Here is a 22,530-nt window from a genome sequence, read left to right as displayed (position 1 = left end):
AATCCCACCGCGGGCCTGTGATCCGTGCCCGTGCGCAGTGCATATCCTCTCCTCTCACTCCCCTCCCTACGGCTTCTTCAGACTGTGCGATGTCAGCTGGTCCCTAATAGCATGCCACGGCCGTGACACCGCACAGTCTGAAAAAGCCGTAGGGAGGGGAGTGAGAGGAGAGGATATGCACTGCGCACGGGCACGGATCACAGGCCCGCGGTGGGATTACATTAGACGACACTGCGAGGCGGGATCTCGGCCAGCGCACCCGCACAGGCGCAGCCAGCCTGACACCAAATGAGGTCAGAAGACGGGCAGCGCAACATGTGTGCATGGCCAAGGGCTAACCTAACAGCGCAGGCTCCGGGACAGATTCAAACAACGCTGAGGAGGCGGCGCACGGCGCCAAGGGGGTAAAAATGATGGCTGTGCTGCGTCACACGACAAAGGAAAGTTCCACCTACCGGACGGTTTAACGCTGTGAGGAGACACATTTCATAAATGTTAGGTTCCGCATGTACAAGGAACATAATTAAAAGAGCTAAGTTTACCTTTTCCAGCATTAGTGCTGTACACAATGGCTCTTTCAGCTACAAACGCCTGGGGGGGGGGGGGGGGTTAAAGGTTTCCTTTCAACTTGCTCGAGTGCAGGCTTCGGCCTACACTCCGCTCCCCCTGCTCCTCCTGCTGACCCTGGGCTCTAACACCGCCAGTTTTTGCCCAGATGTGCTAGCTGCACAGAGAAAAACACCAGCCAATGTGTCAGTGGGGTTCAGCACCGCCAGCTGTTCCCCTGCTGTGTAGCCGGCAACGTGTCCTGCGACCGCCACGCAGACACAAGAACTGAAATTGAAGGGAACCTGTCCCCCCTCCCCCAGGCGTTTTTACGTTATCCAGCCACCTTGTACAGCGGTAATGCTGCATGTGTGCAAGGTGGCTCAGAAACGTATTCTCCTCGCACATGTGGAACTGAAAACACGTCTGAAATGTGTCCTCTGTGTGACCATTTAACCGTCCCGGTGGTGTGACTTTCCTTTGTAATGACACGCTGCAACCCCCTTGGTAGCGCTGCCCGTCTTCTGGCATCATTGTTTGGCTGCCTGCGCCTCTGCGGCCGCCCTGACCCACACAACGCCCCTCGGTGTCTTATTTATTGGGACTGCGAGGGTGTGATTCATGGGCAGGATCAGTGCATCAGTTCGCCTGTCCCTCCTCTCCTTCCGCCTTCTTCGGACTGTGCGGCTTCATGGCCGTGGCATGCGATAAGGGATCAGATGACGCCGCACAGTCTGAAGCGGGTGTAAGGACCCGAGTGTGAGAGGCCAACATATGTGCTGCGCCAGGCCCTGAATCCCAGCCCCGCAGTGTTTTAACAATGTTAAGACACTGCGGGGCTGGGATTCATGGGCATCGCGAACCGCACCGGCCGACATTACATGATGCCAGAAGATGGGCAGCGCTAACGGCGCTAGGCCAGGGGATAACACGACAGCGCAGACTCCTGTACAGCAAATAACAACGCTCGGGAGGCTGCACCCAGCACCAAGGTGGGATTCTTGACATCTGTGCTGCGTCTCATTACAAAGGGAACTCGCGCCTCCAACACAGTTTGACTGTATAAAGGGCTAAATGTTATACGTGTTTCATTCAGCGTGTGCAAGGAGAAAAATTAAAAGAGCAACCTTTGACTTGTGCAGCACTACTGCTGCATAAGCTGTGGCTCTTCTACTTTGTAACCCCTGAGGGGGGGTTAAAGGTGACTTTTGAAATCGGTTCAATTAGGCTTCGGCCTACACTCTGCTCCACCTGCAGAGCCCGGGCTCCAACAACGCTAGTTGCTGTCCGGAAGTGCTGGCTGCACAGAGCCAAACACCTCGCCAATGTGTCAGTGGGGTCCAGCACCGCCAGCTGTTCCCCTGCTGTGTAGCCGGCAACGTGTCCTGCAAAAGCCACGCAGACACAACAGACCCAAAGCTGCCGCCAGTGCAGGCTTCGGCCTACACTCCCCTCCCCCTGCTCCTCCTCCTCCTGCTCCTCCTCCTGCTGTCCCTGGGCTCTAACACACCGCCAGTTGGGGCCCAGATGTGCTAGCTGCACAGAGAAAAACACCAGCCAATGTGTCAGTGGGGTCCAGCACCGCCAGCTGTTCCCCTGCTGTGCAGCCGGCAACGTGTCCTGCAAAAGCCACGCAGACACAAGAACTGAAATTGAAGGGAACCTGTCCCCCCTCCCCCAGGCGTTTTTACGTTATCCAGCCACCTTGTACAGCGGTAATGCTGCATGTGTGCAAGGTGGCTCAGAAACGTATTCTCCTCGCACATGTGGAACTGAAAACACGTCTGAAATGTGTCCTCTGTGTGACCATTTAACCGTCCCGGTGGTGTGACTTTCCTTTGTAATGACACGCTGCAACCCCCTTGGTAGCGCTGCCCGTCTTCTGGCATCATTGTTTGGCTGCCTGCGCCTCTGCGGCCGCCCTGACCCACACAACGCCCCTCGGTGTCTTATTTATTGGGACTGCGAGGGTGTGATTCATGGGCAGGATCAGTGCATCAGTTCGCCTGTCCCTCCTCTCCTTCCGCCTTCTTCGGACTGTGCGGCTTCATGGCCGTGGCATGCGATAAGGGATCAGATGACGCCGCACAGTCTGAAGCGGGTGTAAGGACCCGAGTGTGAGAGGCCAACATATGTGCTGCGCCAGGCCCTGAATCCCAGCCCCGCAGTGTTTTAACAATGTTAAGACACTGCGGGGCTGGGATTCATGGGCATCGCGAACCGCACCGGCCGACATTACATGATGCCAGAAGATGGGCAGCGCTAACGGCGCTAGGCCAGGGGATAACACGACAGCGCAGACTCCTGTACAGCAAATAACAACGCTCGGGAGGCTGCACCCAGCACCAAGGTGGGATTCTTGACATCTGTGCTGCGTCTCATTACAAAGGGAACTCGCGCCTCCAACACAGTTTGACTGTATAAAGGGCTAAATGTTATACGTGTTTCATTCAGCGTGTGCAAGGAGAAAAATTAAAAGAGCAACCTTTGACTTGTGCAGCACTACTGCTGCATAAGCTGTGGCTCTTCTACTTTCTAACCCCTGAGGGGGGGTTAAAGGTGACCTTTGAAATCGGTTCAAGTAGGCTTCGGCCTACACTCTGCTCCCCCTGCAGAGCCCGGGCTCCAACACCGATCGTTGCTGTCCGGAAGTGCTGGCTGCACAGAGCCAAACACCTCGCCAATGTGTCAGTGGGGTCCAGCACCGCCAGCTGTTCCCCTGCTGTGTAGCCGGCAACGTGTCCTGCAAAAGCCACGCAGACACAACAGACCCAAAGCTGCCGCCAGTGCAGGCTTCGGCCTACACTCCCCTCCCCCTGCTCCTCCTCCTCCTGCTCCTCCTCCTGCTGACCCTGGGCTCTAACAAACCGCCAGTTGGGGCCCAGATGTGCTAGCTGCACAGAGAAAAACACCTCGCCAATGTGTCAGTGGGGTCCAGCACCGCCAGCTGTTCCCCTGCTGTGCAGCCGGCATCGTGTCCTGCAAAAGCCACGCAGACACTTGCTCTTGTACCTTCTGCTCCCCATCCTGGTTCCAGTACCGTCAGCTGGTTCCGGGCAGAGCCTTTGGCTTAGGTGCCTCCCTTTGGTATCCGAGTTCCACCAACGTCAGGTGGTCCTTGGTAGTGCTTTCAGGCACGGGTACCTCCTGCTTAGTAACCGGGTTCCAGTAACGTCAGCTGGTCCTCGGTAGTTCCATTGGCTCTTGGACCTTCGGCTACCCATCCGGGTTCCAGCACCGTCAGCTGGTTCTCGGCAGTGTCTTTTGCTCTTGTACCTTCTGCTCCCCATCCTGGTTCCAGTACCGTCAGCTGGTTCCGGGCAGAGCCTTTGGCTTAGGTGCCTCCCTCTGGGTATCCGAGTTCCACCAACGTCAGGTGGTCCTTGGTAGTGCTTTCAGCACAGGTACCTCCTGCTTAGTAACCGGGTTCCAGTAACGTCAGCTGGTCCTCGGTAGTTCCATTGGCTCTTGGACCTTCGGGTAGCCATCCGAGTTCCAGTTCCATCAGCTGGTTCTCGGCATTTTCTCAGCCTTCTTGTACCTTCTGCTACATTTCCAAGTTCAAGAGACTAAACACAATGACCCAGAAGACCACCCCTAAGATGACGACGACACCAGAGACGACAACCACCGTGATGACGACGACCCTGGAGACGATGACCCCGAAGACCACCCCGATGACGACGACCCCGGAGACGACGACCCTGAAGACCACCCCGATGACGACGACCCCGGAGACGACGACCCTGGAGACGACGACGACCTGGAAGACCGAGAAGCAGAAGAACAAGAGGCTGCAGAACAAAGAGCAGAAGGACATTAAGCATAACACAAAATATCAGAGCAAAAAATATTATGTAAATTATAAGCAGAAGAAGACTAAGCAGTGTATGGGGGTGAGTCCGTTCCTCCTCGTGGTGCCCCTGGATAAAGCCTGATGCTGCAGGCCAAACTGAACGCGGACAAATGTAACTGTTTTGTGACAGGCAGAACGGAAGGTGTAATCTTCAAACTTTTATAGATAACAACTACGGGAATGCCTGTCACAAATAAGAATATGATGAAGAAGTTGAATATGATGAAGATAATAGTAAAATAAAAAGAATATGAACAATGTAACCCAAAAAATAATAGGTAGAAGATGAAGAAGAAGATGAATAAGGTGAAGAAGTTGATGTCAAAGAAGCTGATGATGAGGATAATTAAGAAGAAAGCGTGGGAGAAGTAAAAAAGAAGGTGAAGGGCGTGGAAGTAGTGAAACATCAATATCTGACATAAAAAAAAAAAAAAAAACATAGTCAAATTCTTTCTAACGCCGAACTTCATAAAAAAAAATAAAAAATCCTGCTATTCTATTACATTGGGCTAAACCTCTGTCCCTTTAATATCTCCGCCACGTCCCCCAATACATCCTACAATATTCTTAGTTGTTTTCCTTCATGTAGAATGAACCTACAAGTGTATAAAGGGTTTATTTTAATTCCGATATTTTCGTCCCATTGACTTGCATTGGGATCGGGTATCGGTATCGGATTGGATTCCGATACTGTGACGGTATCGGCCGATACTTTCCGATACCGATACTTTCCGATATCGGAAAGTATCGCTCAACACTAGTTCCTAGACATGCGCAGTCTGAAGGACGCAACCGCATCGAACGCATGCGTATGTAAAGGCATGCATACGCATATGTTCCCATAGACAGCAATGCATTTTTAATGCACTCATCCACATGAGCATGGCTGCGCATATTTGAGGGAAATTTTCCACCTCAAAAATTGCAACATGGTGCTTTAGCCGCACCCCGCCGCACACCGAGAAGAGATGCATGCGTAAGCAAACGCAGGTGAATGCTTGCAAATGCATGAACCTGTGTCCACAAAGTAAAAGATATGAAATCAAGACCCATGCGGATGTATGCGTCAGAAATGCTGTGGACACAACCGCAAATGTGAAACTGTTAGGGAACTTGAACCTGCGATCATCTGTGATCTGCACAAACACAAGATCATAAAAATGAACATGCAATTCACAGAGAATAACTTTGTTGCTTATTAAATTTCCCCAATGAAATGCGCACTACTTGGTGAATTGGAATTTTTACAGATCTGCTCATCTCTAGCAATAATAATTATTTAAAATGTTTAAATAGATATTACATATGTATATAAAATATGTGCAAAGTCTTTCTTCTTTTTAAAAAAAGGGAGACATTTTTTTTTAACCCCTTTAGCCCCGAGGGTGGTTTGCACATAAAGGGTATGTGCACACGCTGCGGATTTTGCTGCGGATCCGCAGCGGATTTGACGCTGCGGATCCGCAGCAGTTTTCACAAAGTTTACAGTACCATGTAAACCTATGGGGAAAAAAAACGCTGGGCACATGCTGCAGTAAAATCCGCGCGGAAACGCAGCGGATTATTTTCCGCAGCATGTCAATTCTTTCTGCGGATTCCGCAGCGGTTTTCAACAAGCACCAATGGGAAAGTGCAGTTGAAAACCCGCAGAGGAATCCGCAGAAGAAACCACGATGAAATCCGCAGTGAAAACCGCAGTGGTTTTGCACTGCGGATTTTCCAAATCTACAGCGGAAAAATCCGCAGCAGAATCCGCAACGTGTGCACATACCCTAATGACGGGCCAATTTTTACAATTCTGACCACTGTTCCTTTATGAGGTTATAACTCTGAAGCGCTTCAACGGATCCTAGTGATTCTGACATTGTTTTCTCATGACATATTATACTTCATGACAATGGTAAAATTTGTTTGATATAACTTGTGTTTATTTGCGAAAAAAATGGAAATTTGGTGAAAATTTTGAAAATTTCGCAATTTTCCAACTTTGAATTTTCATGCTCTTAAATCACACAGATATGTCAAATAAAATACTTAATAAGTAACATTTCCCACATGTATACTTTACATCAGCACAATTTTGGAACCAAATTTTTTTTTTCGTTACAGAGTTATAAGGATTAAAATTGACCATCGATTTCTCATTTTTACAACACCATTTTTTTTTAGGGACCACGTTACATTTGAGGTCACTTTGTGGGGTCTATGTGATAGAAAATACCAAAAGTGACACCATTCTAAAAACTGCACCCCTAAAGGTGCTCAAAATCACATTCAGGAAGTTTATTAACCCTTCAGGTGCTTCACAGGAATTTTTGGAATGTTTAAAAAAAATTAACATTTAACTTTTCTTCACAAAAACTTTAATTCAGATCCAATTTTTTTTATTTTACCAAGAGTAAAAGGAGAAATTGAACCCCATAAGTTGTCCTGAGTACGCTGGTACCCCATATGTGGAAGTAAACCACTGTTTGGGCACATGGTAGAGCTTGGAAGAAGCGCCGTTTCACTTTTCAGTGCAAAATTGGCTGGAATTGAGATTGGACACCATGTTGCGTTTGGAGAGCCCCTGATGTGCCTAAACAGTGCAAACCCACCAGAAGTGACACCATTTTGAAACATAGACCCCCTAAGGAACTAATCTTGGTTTGCGGTGAGCACTTTGAACCCCCAAGTGCTTCTTAGAAGTTTATAATGTAGAGCCATAAAAATAAAAAAATCATTTTTTTTTTCACAAAAATGATCTTTTCACCCCCAATTTTTTATTTTCCCAAGGGTAACGGGAAAAATTGGGCCACAAACGTTGTTGTGCAATTTGTCCTGAGTACGCTGATAGCCCATATGTGGGGAAGGTCTCAGGGAAGCAAACAGGGAGCCCCCTCCCTGCGCAATGCTTCTCTATGCCAGGGGAATGTTGCGATCTTGTTTGTTCGCAGTGTTCCGTGGTTAAAAATCCAGGAGCGACTGTGATAATCAGCTGACACCCGGTTGAGATCGGCCGCGCTCCCCCCGAGAACGCGGTTGATCGCGTATGACTTCTATCCCTTCGTTGGTCATATGGGCCCAGGTCACCTCGACAGGATAGTACGTCTGATGTCAGAAAGGGGTTAAATAACATTTTGCTTACTTATTCTGACCTCTCAATATTTGAGTGAAATGTACTTTTTTAATTTTGCTTTTAGTCTCAGCATGGCTATTACACTTTATTTCATTTTTATTTTACTATAATGTATTTTTTCCACATGTGTTCCATTACATGAACATTGAGCAGTAAAACTGAAATAACAGTGTTTATGGAAACTTCACATAATGGAAATCAAATAAGGAAATGTTCAAATCTGAATTTGTTAATTCCGTTTTGCTCCTTGATAGAAGCATAACAACTAAATTAACAGCATTGTCAGATCTGTCACATGACAGATACCGTTGATTATAATTAGTTTTGTCAAATGGTGATATTTTGCCAGGCATTTTTCATGGAATTTTCAGCAGAGACTACTAATAAAGCTTCCAATGAAAATGTTAATGAAACCTAAGGCTCTGTTAGCATCTGCTTTTTGCAATTCAGTTTCTCTATTTTAAGAACATAGAAATGATAAAATTATTGTAGAGGCTTGATCCATTAAATTACCTATGCAAACGGCAACGGAATGACCCGATTGACTGTAAAGGGGTTAATCTAATTTTTACTATGATATTCATTATTTTAGCAGAAAACTATCATCGTGAAGTAATCACATTTTTTTTTTAATCTTGCTTATGGGTCTATCTTGTGTAACCACAGATGCATCGGAGGATACAAATCAACCACTAGCAATTTATGGGATCAGTTCTAGCATCAACTTTTCACTTGGGCTTAAATGCCACATCAGGGGGAAGCTGCACAGCAGCACTGCCCAATAGTGTGAGGAGCATTTTTTACTGCATAGAGCAGGGATTCTACAATGCAGCCCACAACTATTGGCTAGAGATGGGCAAATTTATTTAAGTTGAATTGAATTCTACAAAAATCTGCATGATGGAAAATGCTGATTTTTTGTAATTTGTTCCACATGAATTCAACAAGATGGCGGGCAACTATATCAGCTAACTTGCTGAATAGTAGAGGGTCAGCAAAAGGTTAAAAAGAAAAAAAAAACATACTTACCTCACTGCTCTCATCTTTGTTGCTCTCTGCCCACTGACTAGACTTTGTGCATCTGTCAAACTGCATCTCTGGTGTGAATTCTGCTCTTGGGCTCCCTCCGGTGGTTGTTAATGGTAGTGCAGTTGTCTCGAGGTTGTAATTCAGGGCAGGTGTTTCTGCTGATTGCAGCTCTACCAGGTATTTAGGTGTGCGGGATCCATTACTCCTGGCCAGTTGTCCATTGTTCTTGGAGGGATTGCATCTCTCTCTGGTTCCTCATGCTCTGCTGCCAATTCAGCTAAGATAAGTGTCTGTTTTTTTGTCTCTGTGCACACATGCAGTGTGCTTTGCAATTCAGTGCAATTCATTGTGTTTTTTGTCCAGCTTAGACTTTGTTTGGATTTTTCAGTCAAGCTGGATTCTCAGGAGTTGCAGATATACTTGCTATGTCTTTAGTTAGATGTAGAATATTTGTATTTTCTGCTGTGGATATTTTTAGGATTTTAATACTGACCACTTAGAATTCTTTCCTATCCTTTTCTATTTAGCTAGAAGTGCCTCTTTTGCTAAATTGTGTTTTTCTGCCTGCGTGTGTCTTTCTTCTTATACTCACAGTCAATATTTGTGGGGGGCTGCCTATCCTTTGGGGTTCTGCTCTGAGGCAAGATAGAATTCCCATTTCCATCTATAGGGGTATTTAGTCCTCCGGCTGTGTCGAGGTGTCTAGGACGTGTTAGGCACACCCCACGGCTACTTCTAGTTGCGGTGTCAGTTTAGGGATTGCGGTCAGTACAGATACCACGTACTCCTGAGAAAGTCTCTCATGTGGCTCCAAGGTCACCGGATCATAACAATCTCTGGCCCAGTGTTCACTCAAGGTCTGAGCTTTCATTCATGAGCAGGCCCTGGAGTTCACTGCACATGTTTCAGGGCTTACTCACAGACTAAAGTCCCGGCCTAGGGTTAACACCAGGCTGCAATTAGAATATAATGGGAAGGAATGATTTTTGTAAACCCTTCTCAATTGAATCTGCTGGAAAGAAGTTAAAAAAAATAGCCTCTTATGCTCACTTGAGATGAGCACATCTTTTAGAGTTTGAATTTGCCAATTTGGCAGTATTTTTGATTTGTTGTGCTATAGTCTGTGAAGTTATAGCTGCAAGGCATGGTTATGAAGTCATCCTATGTGATCTTTCTCTGGTGATGCATTCTTAACCAATGTATAATATGGTAAAGTCCATTTTAAGCGATTCACGCAAAGCATATCCCACATTGTAAGATTATACAAATTCACTGGGTTCAGCTAATTTCTAAAAATTTTACATAAATTTGATTTCCATCAAATTATTTCACTCATCCCTAATACTCACCTCTCCGCAGCATTTAACTCACCTGTATCATCACCACTGCTTCTCTTCTTTCTTCTGATCAGTTCCTCTTCTTTCTTCTAAGGCACATATAGTCACATTTGATATGCACTGCACCCCACTTAGACATTTATAGCTACAACACGTCACTTACGTCACTTGCGTCGTGCCCCATGTGACCTCATAAGACCTAGAGAGCTTCGGAATCTGCTGGAAGACCAGAGGGATAAAAAGAAAAAAAATGAGTGGAACACTGTGGTAATATAGATATAGGGAGGTCTAAGAATAGATGAGTATATGAGTTTACTCTTTTTTAACCCCTTTTGGAATCCAGCAAAATGATGGCTGGTTGACTGTGATTTTGCTGGACTGGTGCAAAAAAAATCTCCAATTAATAAAATTCATTAGAAACTGTATTTTGGAAATGTTATAGCAAAGTTAATTAGCTTAGCATTAGATATGAGCAGATAAGGCAAAATTCAAACTTGTTTGTCACTTTATAATATTCTGCAGTCTCTTTATTTGTAAAAAATAAAAAAAATACTGATACTCACCTCACTTCTCACCTCTTTAGCCCCTCTGTTCCTCACCATAACCCGTCTAGTGCTTGTCATATCTTCTGATACCCTCAGCTCTTGTTAAAATGGCTGGTTCTCTCACAGTGAGCCGGAACTACCAGCTCAGATGAGGCCCAGAAGGATTCTGCGCAAGTGCATTGAAGGTCATGATGTAATGACATCACGATTTGTGGCATGACATTGAAGTCTTTCTTACTGTGAGAGGCCTGGGGGTATCTGCGCAAGCGGAGGAGATCAGAAGATGTAGCGAGAACCGGAATGGTGAGCTGAGGAGTGGAGGGCCCAGAGAGGGGAATGGTGAGGTGAGTATAAGGTTTTTTCTGTTTCTATAACCTTATGATGGACATTTATGCTTCAGAAAAATGGTGAAGGGAGGCCCCTTTCTTGCTGGATCTGCGGAAGAGAATTCCAAAGAATCTGCATTTCACTGATTTTTGTAAAATTCACGAAGAATTCAAATTACACTCAATTTTTTTCTCAACTCTAGTTAGAATCAATTTGCTCTTCAATAATTTTAACACATTAATGCTCGAGTTATGGCAAGTACAGCTCTGTGTCCAGTTTTGGGCACCGCATTTTAAAAAAGACATCAACAAACTGGAGCAAGTTCAGAGAAGAGTGACCAGAATGGTGACCGGTCTGCAAACCATGTCCAATAAGGAATGGTTACATTCATTTGGGAATGTTTAGCTTGCAAAACAGAAGACTAAGAGGAGACTTAATAGCTTTCTACAAATATCTCAAGGCCTGTCACATTGTAGAAGGATCATCTTTATACTCATTTGCACCAGGAAAGGCTAGAAGCAATGGGATGAAACTGAATGGGAGGAGACACAGATTAGACATTATAAAAAAAAATTTGATACAGTTATCAATGAGTGGAACAGGCTGCCACAAGAGGTGGTGGTGAGTTCTCCTACAATGGAAGTCTTCAAACAGAGGCTGGACAGACATCTGTCTGGGAGATTTAGTGAATCCTGCTTTGAGCAGGGGGTTGGACCAGATGACCAGATGACCCATCTTCCAACTCTACCATTCTATGATTCTGTGATTCTATGATTCTATGTGACTTCTGCATGCAAATTACAAACAAAAACTTATGTCAATCATTTGTAAAACTTTGTGCTACAGAGTTTTGTGTATACCAGTATCTATTTCCTGATTATGATTAATATATGGCATGTAATATAATTTCTTAACTGTGGCAAGATGATTTTATTTTCCCAATTACATAAAGATTAATTTCTTCCAAATGTGTTGAATCCTGTGTGATGCATACAATGTCTGCATTTTTTTTAAATGTGATTTTATTTCTAAATGTCACGCTTTTCAAATGTCATTCTGAGCCTCACAAATGTTTTAGACATTTCAGTTGACCAAAGACTAGTACTTTCTGGATTAATGGTCCGGAGATGATAATATCCAACATAAATTTGAATTTTTATTGGATTAGTTGACTTTTAGATGCCATAGTACCCATGGGATTTATTTGCTTGTTGCCTGAAATGTATCCCAATCAGGTTAAAGTTCTACAGAAATGTTAGAAGTAGACGTTATCAGTTTAGAACAATAAGCTGTTGAGTAATACAATTAGGATAGCATTATTTGATAAAAAAATGACATATTAACAAGAACAAGAAGAACACACAAAAACAAATGTCATTGCATCAAACCATGAATGCCTTTAATGTAGCAAACTATGCAATCAAACTGTATTACAATAATCATTGTGTCAAATCTATTTACTATCTCCTGAAAGACTGCAGCAATTATCTTTGCAGTGTGTTGCCTCAATAGTATGTGTGAAATAATGTTAGAATATTCACTTATTAGACAGATAGTCACACATTTAAAGTTAATCTCTTGCTGTGTTCTGCTTTGGTATTTCATAATTTGTGCCCTTTCACTCCTTCCCAACCTGATTATTTTTTTTGTTTTTGTGGTTTTATTTTCTTTCCTACACTCTGTATTAGGCCTCCTTCACATGTCCTGATATTTCTGGTACTAGAGAAATCAGTACCGTTGTTATGTGTGTCCATGTGTATGTGTGTGGTGGCCATGTGTACCGTCCATGTGATGTCCTTGTGCACCATCTGTATGACAGGTTCTGGAATGGAATGCAGAAAAGAAATGACAGATGTTTATGTTGTAAAGATGTACAAAGATAGTGATAGATAGAAATGGATGATAGATAGATAGATAGATAGATAGATAGATAGATAGATAGATAGATAGATAGATAGATAGATAGATATGGGGTAAATACAGTGAGCAAAATAAGTATTTGATACCGATTTTGCAAGTTTTTACACCTACAAAGAATCGTGGATACACTTCAACTGTGAGAGACAGAATCTAAATAAAATACAGAAAATCACATTGCATGATTTTTACCTAAATAATTTGCATTTTATTGCATGAAAGGAGTACCGTATTTTGCAGATCATAAAATGAACAGGATTATAAAACGCACCCCAAATTTTGAGGAGAAAAACAGGAAAAAAAGCTTTTTTTTATAAAATGGTGGTGCCTCTTATAATCTATGCATCTTATTGCTTACCAAGGGTAAGCTGTAGTGTCCCAGGGTCGCTGCTGGAGGAGGCAAGAGTGAAGCATTGTTGCAGGCCGCAGGCTGGGATGAGGGGGTGTTCCGATGTGCACAGATGGAAAAATGGCTGCAGTGCTCTGTGGTGCAGGGGGCTCCACCGGCATTTTGAGAAAGCCCGGAGCCCCCGCACATCCAATAATGCGATGTGGTGGCCTCCGGGAAAATGGCCGTAGGGGACTGCGCATGCTCAGATGGAGATCTCAACACCAAGATCTCGGGAGATGAGATCTCAGTGCTGAGATCTCATCTCCCAGGATGTCAGGACTCTGAACATTTTTTTTACCTTTTGTGCATTACTGCCCTTTTTCAAGATGGCGTCTTTGGTCTCATGTGCACTGTGTCTTCCTGCTATAAAACTCCACCCCAGCCTTCAGTCTGTGCTAGAGTATTCTGTCTTGCATCCAGCTCCTGACCCTGGTGACTCATTGGCTATATACCTGCTCCTGTGAATCTGTGTGGTGATCCTGCTACTCTGCTCTGAGTTCCTACTGCATACACCAGTTTCCAGTAATCCTCCTTCATCTGCTGCTTGTGTTTTCTTCCATCTGCATTTGCTGGACATGTAAGCTGTATGCTGCTCTGCTTAAACCTGAGACTATTACCCAGGCCTCCCTGGTTGAGCTAAGTTATTATTTGAACTGCCTTATAAGCATAGCTATCTGTGTTTTGGACTAAGCAAGGACTTATTCGTGTCAAGTATCCTCAAGAATAATTGTTCTTCATAGACTTTCTGCGTGATTGCATTTTCCTCTGAAGTTCCCTATAGACTGTAAAGCTGCATTTAATATTTACCCCAAGTGTTGTGGACTTGAGTTTCTCTCTGCACCTGTTTGAATCACTGTGTGATAATATAGACTTTACTACTTATAAAACTGTGTCATGTAGTTATCTTGTTCCATGCAAAGTCTCCTGAGTTATCCCCTATAATTATTACACTGGATCTTAGTGCCGAGATCTCCATCTGCGCATGCGCCGCCCCCAGGAAGCCATTTTCCCGGAGTCCACCGCATAGAAAACCATGGAACTGGGGGGCTCTGGCCTTTCACAAAATTTTGGCAGGGTCCTCACAGCATGGGAGGCACCTGCAGCAGCACTGGAGACCCCCACAGTGCCAGACCCCCCCACACCACCGCCCGGCACCCATAGCAACATAGGACACCCCCTCATCCCAGCCTGTGGCCTGCAGCAACGGCACCCGTAAGGTATATCTGCGTTATAAGACACACCTCCATTATCCCCCCAAATTTGGGGGATAAAGGTGCATCTTATAATCAGAAAAATACGGTAATCAAAATGATATTACTTTACTAAATTTGGCTACACTCTACAGCATAGTGCGGTACCAGTTTTCAAGTCTTTTTTTACATCCCTTAACTCAGTAATATCCACATTTATATATGGTAATGCAAGATCAAAACTTAAATTGTTTACTCTTCAGAGACCTAAGGATATTGGAAGGGCGGCTCTATAGGACTTTTTTCTATATTACCTGTCAGGTCTACTTAAAGCACTCTATGGCTGGATGCCAGGTTCCCAGTTGGCTAATTCAGAAAGCCATCTATCACAGGCTGCTAAAGATAATTGTTGTTTTTTTGGAATTGGATAAACCTATTGTACTGTACATAAATTTACTTAGATTAGCATATCTAGTGTGGAGGCATGCTAAGAAGCAGACTAAATTTAATTAAGCCATAGCAGAAATGCCGTAATGGTTGAACCTATATATTTCCAACACTAGTTGAAGATCATCGTTAAATTATATTTATCAACAAAGTGTATTAATGTAATTTGAACAGATGCAACTCAAATATGATGTCTAGTGTTGAGCATTCCGATACCGCAAGTATCGGGTATCGGCCGATACTTGCGGTATCGGAATTCCGATACTGAGATCCGATACTTTTGTGGTATCGGGAATCGGTATCGGGATTAATATCAATGTGTAAAAGAAAGAATTAAAATAAAAAATAGGGATATACTCACCTCTACAACAAAAGCAAAAAGTGGAAAAAATAAAACATAACTTTTAATGTAAAAAAGTAGATAAAAAAGTCACCCAAGTAAACACTTATAACGGGGCCACGTCACCACCATATATAATGGACCTTAAAGGATGACAGGCCCAGAACAGGATTAAAAGTTTCCGACAGACTATGCGGAATCAATCAGAGATTGGGTATCACAAGAAGCTGTATAACCATATAAAACAGCAACTGACCCCATGCACCAAACGCATATAGAAACAATGAACAGTAATCAGCATGCACTGTAAAATATGCTCATTGTACTATTTGACAAAAAAGGAACGGTCTCACCAATTCCATAAGGCAGGCATCGGAGCACCGGATTTTCTTTGGTCAGACCGACATCCGGTTCATGAAGAGATGACAATCCCTATGTCAATCCCTATGGGGCTACAATAAAACTATCCCCCAAGCTCATGCCCTTACAAGGGCAGTCCACAGCTACCCCTGTAAACATATGCCCTGCACTCTCCCTGAGTAGTCCCGATGCGTTTCTTCCAAGCTCAAGTCATCAGGGGACTTGCTTGTAAAAGGAGATTATGTGCTGATAACAAAGGGACAAAAAGTCCTGCCCCCTCTCTATGCTGTCCTGCAGAAAGTGGGCAGGCTAGGGCCGTTCTTAAATAGGAAGTGTGAAACAACATATCACACCCCCATTGGGCAATCTAAATACATGGCAGCTGAAAATAGTTAGGGTAAAGAAACAATTAGCGACCGAATACTGTGTACTACATGATGTATATAATCAAGCACTTAGTAAGCACACATGAAAATACATGGGGGTCAACACTCACAGTTGCGGTGGTATACCCCGCCTAGCTCCATGTGGAGAATGTGTCTCCAAAACAATAGAGACGTTTCCGGTCCTGCGCCCTAGAACCGGAAGTTGCCGCTACCTAGCAACCGGACGACACGCTGTGTGGGGTCGCACTCACTGTGACAATCAAATCCCTTACACAATAAAAAAGAAGACGTGTTCCCGGGAGGGCGATATGTCACACCCAGCATTTAAAAATGTGCAGTCAGTTGCGGCGATATACAATACCTGGCTCCATGTGGAATATATGTCTCCATAACAATGGAGGCATTTCCGGTAAAGCGCCATAGAACCGGAAGTTGTCGCTGCCTAGCAACCGGACAGCATACAGTGCAGGGACCCGGTCACTGTATCAGTCGAATCCCCTGCACAAACAAATAGAAGCGGTCCCGTGAGGAAGACATATCACACCCAGCATAAAAGTGTGCACTAAAATGCGATCAAATACAGCACATACAGCGCCTGGCTACATGTGGAATATGTGTATCCATAACAATGGAGGCATTTCCGGTACAGCGCCCCAGAAACGGAAGTTGTCGCTACCTAGCAACCGGACAGCGTGCTGTGCAGGGACACGGTCGCTATAACAGCCAAATCCCTTACACAAACAAATAAAAGCGGTCCCGGGAGGGCGACATGTCACACTAAATATATAGAAGTGTACACTAAAAGCAGCCAGTGGGCCAGGGGCAAAAGGATTCAGTGCCGAAACCGGAAGTCATCGTAACCAGGCAACCACTATGAAACACAGGTAGTGCGGTAAGATCACCACCGCAACTACACTTGTAGTTTCAAACTAATAACATCCCAAATATTATACAGCAGGGGGTAAACATTTAATGAAAAAAACAGAATAAATGCAGAAAATGACACCGCAACTATATAGTTGTAGATCAAAAGGTGCCATAATAAATTGGTGCAAGAATATATGCAGAACGGCATTAAACCCGGATATAATCATATTGGACCCCAAAATAAATAAATGCTGCCAGAAATTACCATCTATTATATAATAAATATTGGGACGGTACCAGTATAAGCTAGATAGATGACCGAGGTCACAGCAATGAAGTGGCTCACTAACGAAACAAAAAGAATTACCCCAACTAACCAAGATATACAAACTATATAAAGAAAGCCGTTAGAAAATTGCTATGGTGAGTAGCATATCATATTGTAAATATAGCGAATCCCATAAGCAATAATTGAATGACATAATTAAGGATTTTGGCATGATGGTACTACAAAACCATAAAATAACAAAGTGGGCTACAAAAAAGGAGGCCAGAGGCCGTTCAGACAAAGCAACTATAATTGATTTGATCGTTGAGGCCATGTGGACTCACAGTGTTTAAATAAAAAATCCACTTGGCTTCCTGCTGCAGCAGCACACGATCCCAATCACCCCCCGTATCGGTTTGTTTACTTTCTCGATGGCCATAAATTTGAGATGGCTCGGTTGGCGATCGTGCATATGATTGATATGCCGAGAGATAGAGGTGTCTCTCTTATGCTCCACATCACCAATGTGTTCTCCAACACGTCGCTTGAATTCCCTAATGGTCTTCCCGATGTATTCGGCACCACAAGAGCAGGAGGCCGTATACACAACTCCTCTAGTACTACAATTGATAAATTGTTTAATTGTATAGCTCTTACCCGTAACATTGCTTGTAAAAATTTTTCCTACTTCAATATACCGACAGATAGTGCAGTGCCCACACTTGTAACATCCCGTAACATCACTCCTAAGCCAGGTGTCTCTTACAGGGCTCGTGAAATGACTATGAACTAATCTGTCATTTAAAGAACGGGACTTTCTGTAGGTAATTGCAGGGGAGTCACTAAGGTACTGTGAGATGTCCTGATCCATACGTAAGACAGACCAATGTTTTTGAATGATCTGTCTCACGTAATTAGCCCCATTGTCAAAGGTGGTTATAAAACGGACCGTATCCTGATCCTGTGTCCTAACAGTAGGATTCAACAAACTTGTTCTGTCCCTGCTTTTTGCTTCCTGATATGCCTTTGTGAGGGTTTTAGAGGGATAACCTCTCTTTTGGAAATTATTTCTCAAATCCTTGGCCTGGAGTTCAAAAGTTGCCTCCTCGGAACAATTCCTCCGGATCCTAAGGTACTGTCCATTAGGGATCCCCCTCTTGAGATGTTCAGGGTGGTGGCTACTCCAATGAAGGAGAGCATTCGTGGCCGTAGGTTTTTTGTACGTAGAAGTGACCAGAGTACCATCACTACCCTTCGTAATCAGAATATCCAAGAAGGGTAATGAGGAAGGCTCAATCACAGATGTAAAAAAAAGGCCAATATCATTATGATTGAGATTCTTAACAAAGTTCTCAAAGTCACTCATAGAGCCAGACCAAATCAGAAAACATCATCTATGTATCGTGTCCAGATCTCTGAGACACGATACATAGAGAAACCCCGACTATCAGGCTCATCCCTCCAAACCACAATCTCCTCCCACCAGCCGAGGAAGATGTTGGCATAGGCCGGGGCGCAGGGGCTGCCCATGGCCGTCCCCCTCAGCTGGTGGTAGATCCTGCGGTTAAACACAAAGGAGATATGTGTAAGACAGAACCGAAGCAGTTTCAAGACAAAATGATTGTGCTCCTGGAATTGACATCCCCTCATTTGGAGAAAGTACTGGACAGCCTCCAAACCCTTGTCATGGGGTATAGATGAATAGAGGGCCTCAACATCGATACTTGCAAGGTAGGCCTGCGAATCGATGGTGAGACCCTCGAGGCGTCGAAGCAAATCAGGAGTATCTTTGACAAAAGATTGTAGTGAGGACACAAACGAGCGCAATATGCGATCTAAATAAATGCCCGCATTTTGGCAGAGACTGCCTACCCCGGACACGATAGGCCTACCTTTTAGTGGGTTAAGGCCCTTGTGTACCTTGGGGAGGCAGTAGAAGGTGGCTGTAATAGGATGCTGCGAGAGAATGAAATCAAATTCCGTCTTGTTAATTACTCCACTTTCCAAACCCTCCTGCAAAATCAGACGGAGTTCCTCACAGTACTCCATACTGGGATCATGTGTGAGGATCTCATACGATTTTCTATCAGCTAGTATGGATTCACATAACTGTTGGTAATGGACAGTATCAAGGATGACAACATTGCCACCCTTGTCTGAGGGTCTAATAGTGATGGAATCATCGCGTTCGAGACGATTAATTGCCTCCATTTCTCTTCTGGAGCAATTAAAATTACATGACACACGAGATTGGGAAAGCGAGACCAGATCTGATGTTACCAAATTAGAAAAAATATCAATGGCCGAAAGATCCCCAGTAGAAGGTGGCATTTTCTGGCTTTTGTTTTTTAGTTGGGAGAACGGGCCCATCCCTTGTAGGTTAGGGTCCGTTTCCCCAATACTATGTAGTAATCTAACATCAGCCAGCATATCTGTGGGGATACCAAGTTCTGCACAGGTGCGAGACTCCTGCTTATGAAAATACTTTTTCCATCGTATTTTACGCAGGAAGAGATTTAAGTCCTTAGTTGCCCTGAAAAGATCAAAATCACTGTTAGGAACAAAGGAAAGTCCCTTCGTTAGGACCGACATTTCGTCAGAGTCCAACTCTCTAACTGATAAATTAATAATTTGAATATCCTGTTTTATAGAGGACCCCAGGGGGTTCCCAGACGGATTGGTCATATGGTACTCCCTACCTATTGTTTCCTTGTTGGAAGAGGTCTGTCTCTCAAGCTGTAGACTTGATCTAAAAAACTACCGCCTGAGGTATTTTCTGATCGATCCAGGGGCCCCCGTGCCCCTCGGCCTCTCCCTCTCCCCCGGTTTTTGCCTCTACGGGATTTACTCCTATTCTCAGACTCCGAAAAGTCAGTATCTCAGAAAAGTCACGGCTTTGTGATTGGTCGCGTAGCGGTCACGCGACCGCTACGCAGCCAATCAGAAGCTGCGGACGTCTTCTAAGGTATTTCAAGCGCTTGAAAGACCTTAGGTGACGTCACGGCTTTGTGATTGGTCGCGTAGTGGTCACGCGACCGCTACGGACCAATCAGAGCGCCGTGACATCATCTAAGGCCCTTCAAGCGCGCATTCTTATGTACAATGGCTCCCGGTTACGGCGGTAAAGTCCAGGGCGCGTCAGAGGGTGAGTATATCCCTATTTTTTATTTTAATTCTTTCTTTTACACATTGATATAGATCCCAGGGCCTGAAGGAGAGTTTCCTCTCCTTCAGACCCTGGGAACCATACAGGATACCGTCCGATACTTGGTGTCCCATTGACTTGTATTGGTATCGGGTATCGGTATCGGATTAGATCCGATACTTTCCGGTATCGGCCGATACTTTCCGATACCGATACTTTCAAGTATCGGACGGTATCGCTCAACACTAATGATGTCCCGATATCTCAGTTCTTTCGGTTTCTTCAGCTCATAACAGTACTTCAATCTAACTTACCAAATCTAAATGCTGACCATTCTATATCATTGTTCCTTTTAATAGGAATTCTCAAGTCTCAAGGCACACAAGTCCTCATATCCAAACTTTATTAAAATTTGTTATTGACGGGCATGGAACATAACCCATTAACCCCTTCATGACCTTGGGATTTTCCGCTTTTCCGTGTTCATTTTTCGCTCCCCTCCTTCCCAGTGCCATAACTTTTTTATTTTTCCGTAAATTTGGCCATGTGATAGCTAATTTTTTGTGGGACAAGTTGTACTTTTGAACGACATCATTGGTTTTACCATGTCGTGTACTAGAAAATGGGAAAAAAATTCCAAGTGCAGTGAAATTGCAAAAAAAGTGCAATCCCACACTTGTTTTTTGCTTGGCTTTTTTTCACTAAATGCTAAATATGACCTGCAATTATGATTCTTCAGGTCAGTAAGAGTTCATAGACACCTAACATGACTAGGTTATTTTTTATCTAAGTGGTGAAAAAAAATTCCAAACTTTGCTAAAAAAAAAAAATTGCACCATTTTCCGATACTCGTAGCATCTCCATTTTTCATGATCTGGGGTCGGTTGAGGGCTTATTTTTTGCATGCCAAGCAGGCGTTTTTAAAGATAGCATTTTGGTGCAGATATGTTCTTTTGATTGCCCGTTATTGCATTTTAATGCAATGTCGTGGCGACCAAAAAAACTTAATTCTGGCATTTCTAATTTTTTTCCCGCTACACCGTTTAGCGATCAGGTTAATGCTTTTTTTTATTGATAGATCGGGTGATTCTGAACGCGGCGATACTAAATATGTGTAGGTTTGATTTTTTTATTGATTTATTTTGTCTGGGGTGAAAGGGGGGTGATTTAAACTTTTATATTTTTTTATTTTTTTCACAATTTTTTTACTTTTTTTTTACTTTTGCCATGCTTCAATAGCCTCCATAGGAGGCTAGAAGCAGGCACCACTCGATCGGCTCTGATAGATAGCAGCGATCTGATGTTCGCTGCTATGTAGCAGAATTGCAGGTGTGCTGTGAGCGCCAACCACAGGGTCCACCCAGCCAGAAGCGGTAGTTAAATGCCGCTGTCTGCATTCGACAGCAGCATTTAACTAGTTAATAGGCACGGGCAGATTGCGATTCTGCTTATGCCTATTACGGGCACATGTTGTCTTGTCGGACCCTGTTCATACCAGGGCGTTTGACAGACAGCGGTAATTCCGCTTTTGTCCACTATGTGCTCAGTGGCGTCGGCTAGATTTTATCTAGCTGGTCCGGGGTTAATTTAGCTAGTGCTCGGATTGGAAGCTGGGCCACGCCCACTGCCTTTAAATAGTTCTTCTGAACATTGGGCATCGCCGATTATAGCTTCTGTCTTGTGCTTGGTTATCTCGGTCTGGAGTGGTGAGCTAGGAGTTGGAGTATCGTTGCTGGTGGTGTATTTCCCTTTGTCTTATTTTCTCCTTCCAATATTTGTATTTATTTTGCCCTGTGCACTTATAGTGTATTCCTGAGTGACTGCGGCGTGTTGCATATTTTTCCGTTATCCTTGTCTGTGCTAACTGTGGGTATTGGTGTGTGGTCTCTTCACTGGGTGGTGGGTGGAGGTTTCAGCCTAGGGTTGAAACAGGAGACAGGGTGAGGGTGGAGGCCCAGACATGCACACCATCAGTGTAAACTCTGGGAGAGGGTCAGTCAGGGTTTCCCTAGTCTGAGGGAAATCACAGGGGCCCGGGTCATTAGCTCTTGCATACCTAGGTCTCCCGTGACACATGTCAGCTGTTCAAAACATTTGACATGTCCCAGCTTTGATGCGGGCTCACCGCCGAAGCCCGCATCAAAGCGGGGGTTCTGACCTCGGACGTACTATCCCATCCGAGGTCAGAAAGGGGTTAATGGTACTAGACAAATGGAGACTTTTAATACCTACTATCCAGGAGGAAGACTAGGAGTGGGTCCTAGAGTCCCCTAACATGGTCTCCCCTTCTGCTAACAATAAAATTATTTATCTTTATATTATTCATCATATCTCACTCTTTTAAAATTATTTTGCATGGAATGTTCTCCCATGACAGAATATTTACAATGTCTTACTCCAGATGCAGATTTCACACATATGACACGGTTCTGTCCAAAGTTTTCATCCCTCTGACAAAAGA

This window comes from Ranitomeya variabilis, chromosome 2 (assembly GCF_051348905.1).
Source record: "Ranitomeya variabilis isolate aRanVar5 chromosome 2, aRanVar5.hap1, whole genome shotgun sequence".
Taxonomy (NCBI): Eukaryota; Metazoa; Chordata; class Amphibia; order Anura; family Dendrobatidae; genus Ranitomeya; species Ranitomeya variabilis.
The sequence above is the reverse complement of the archived record's forward strand: the minus strand, read 5'-3'. Positions refer to the sequence as shown.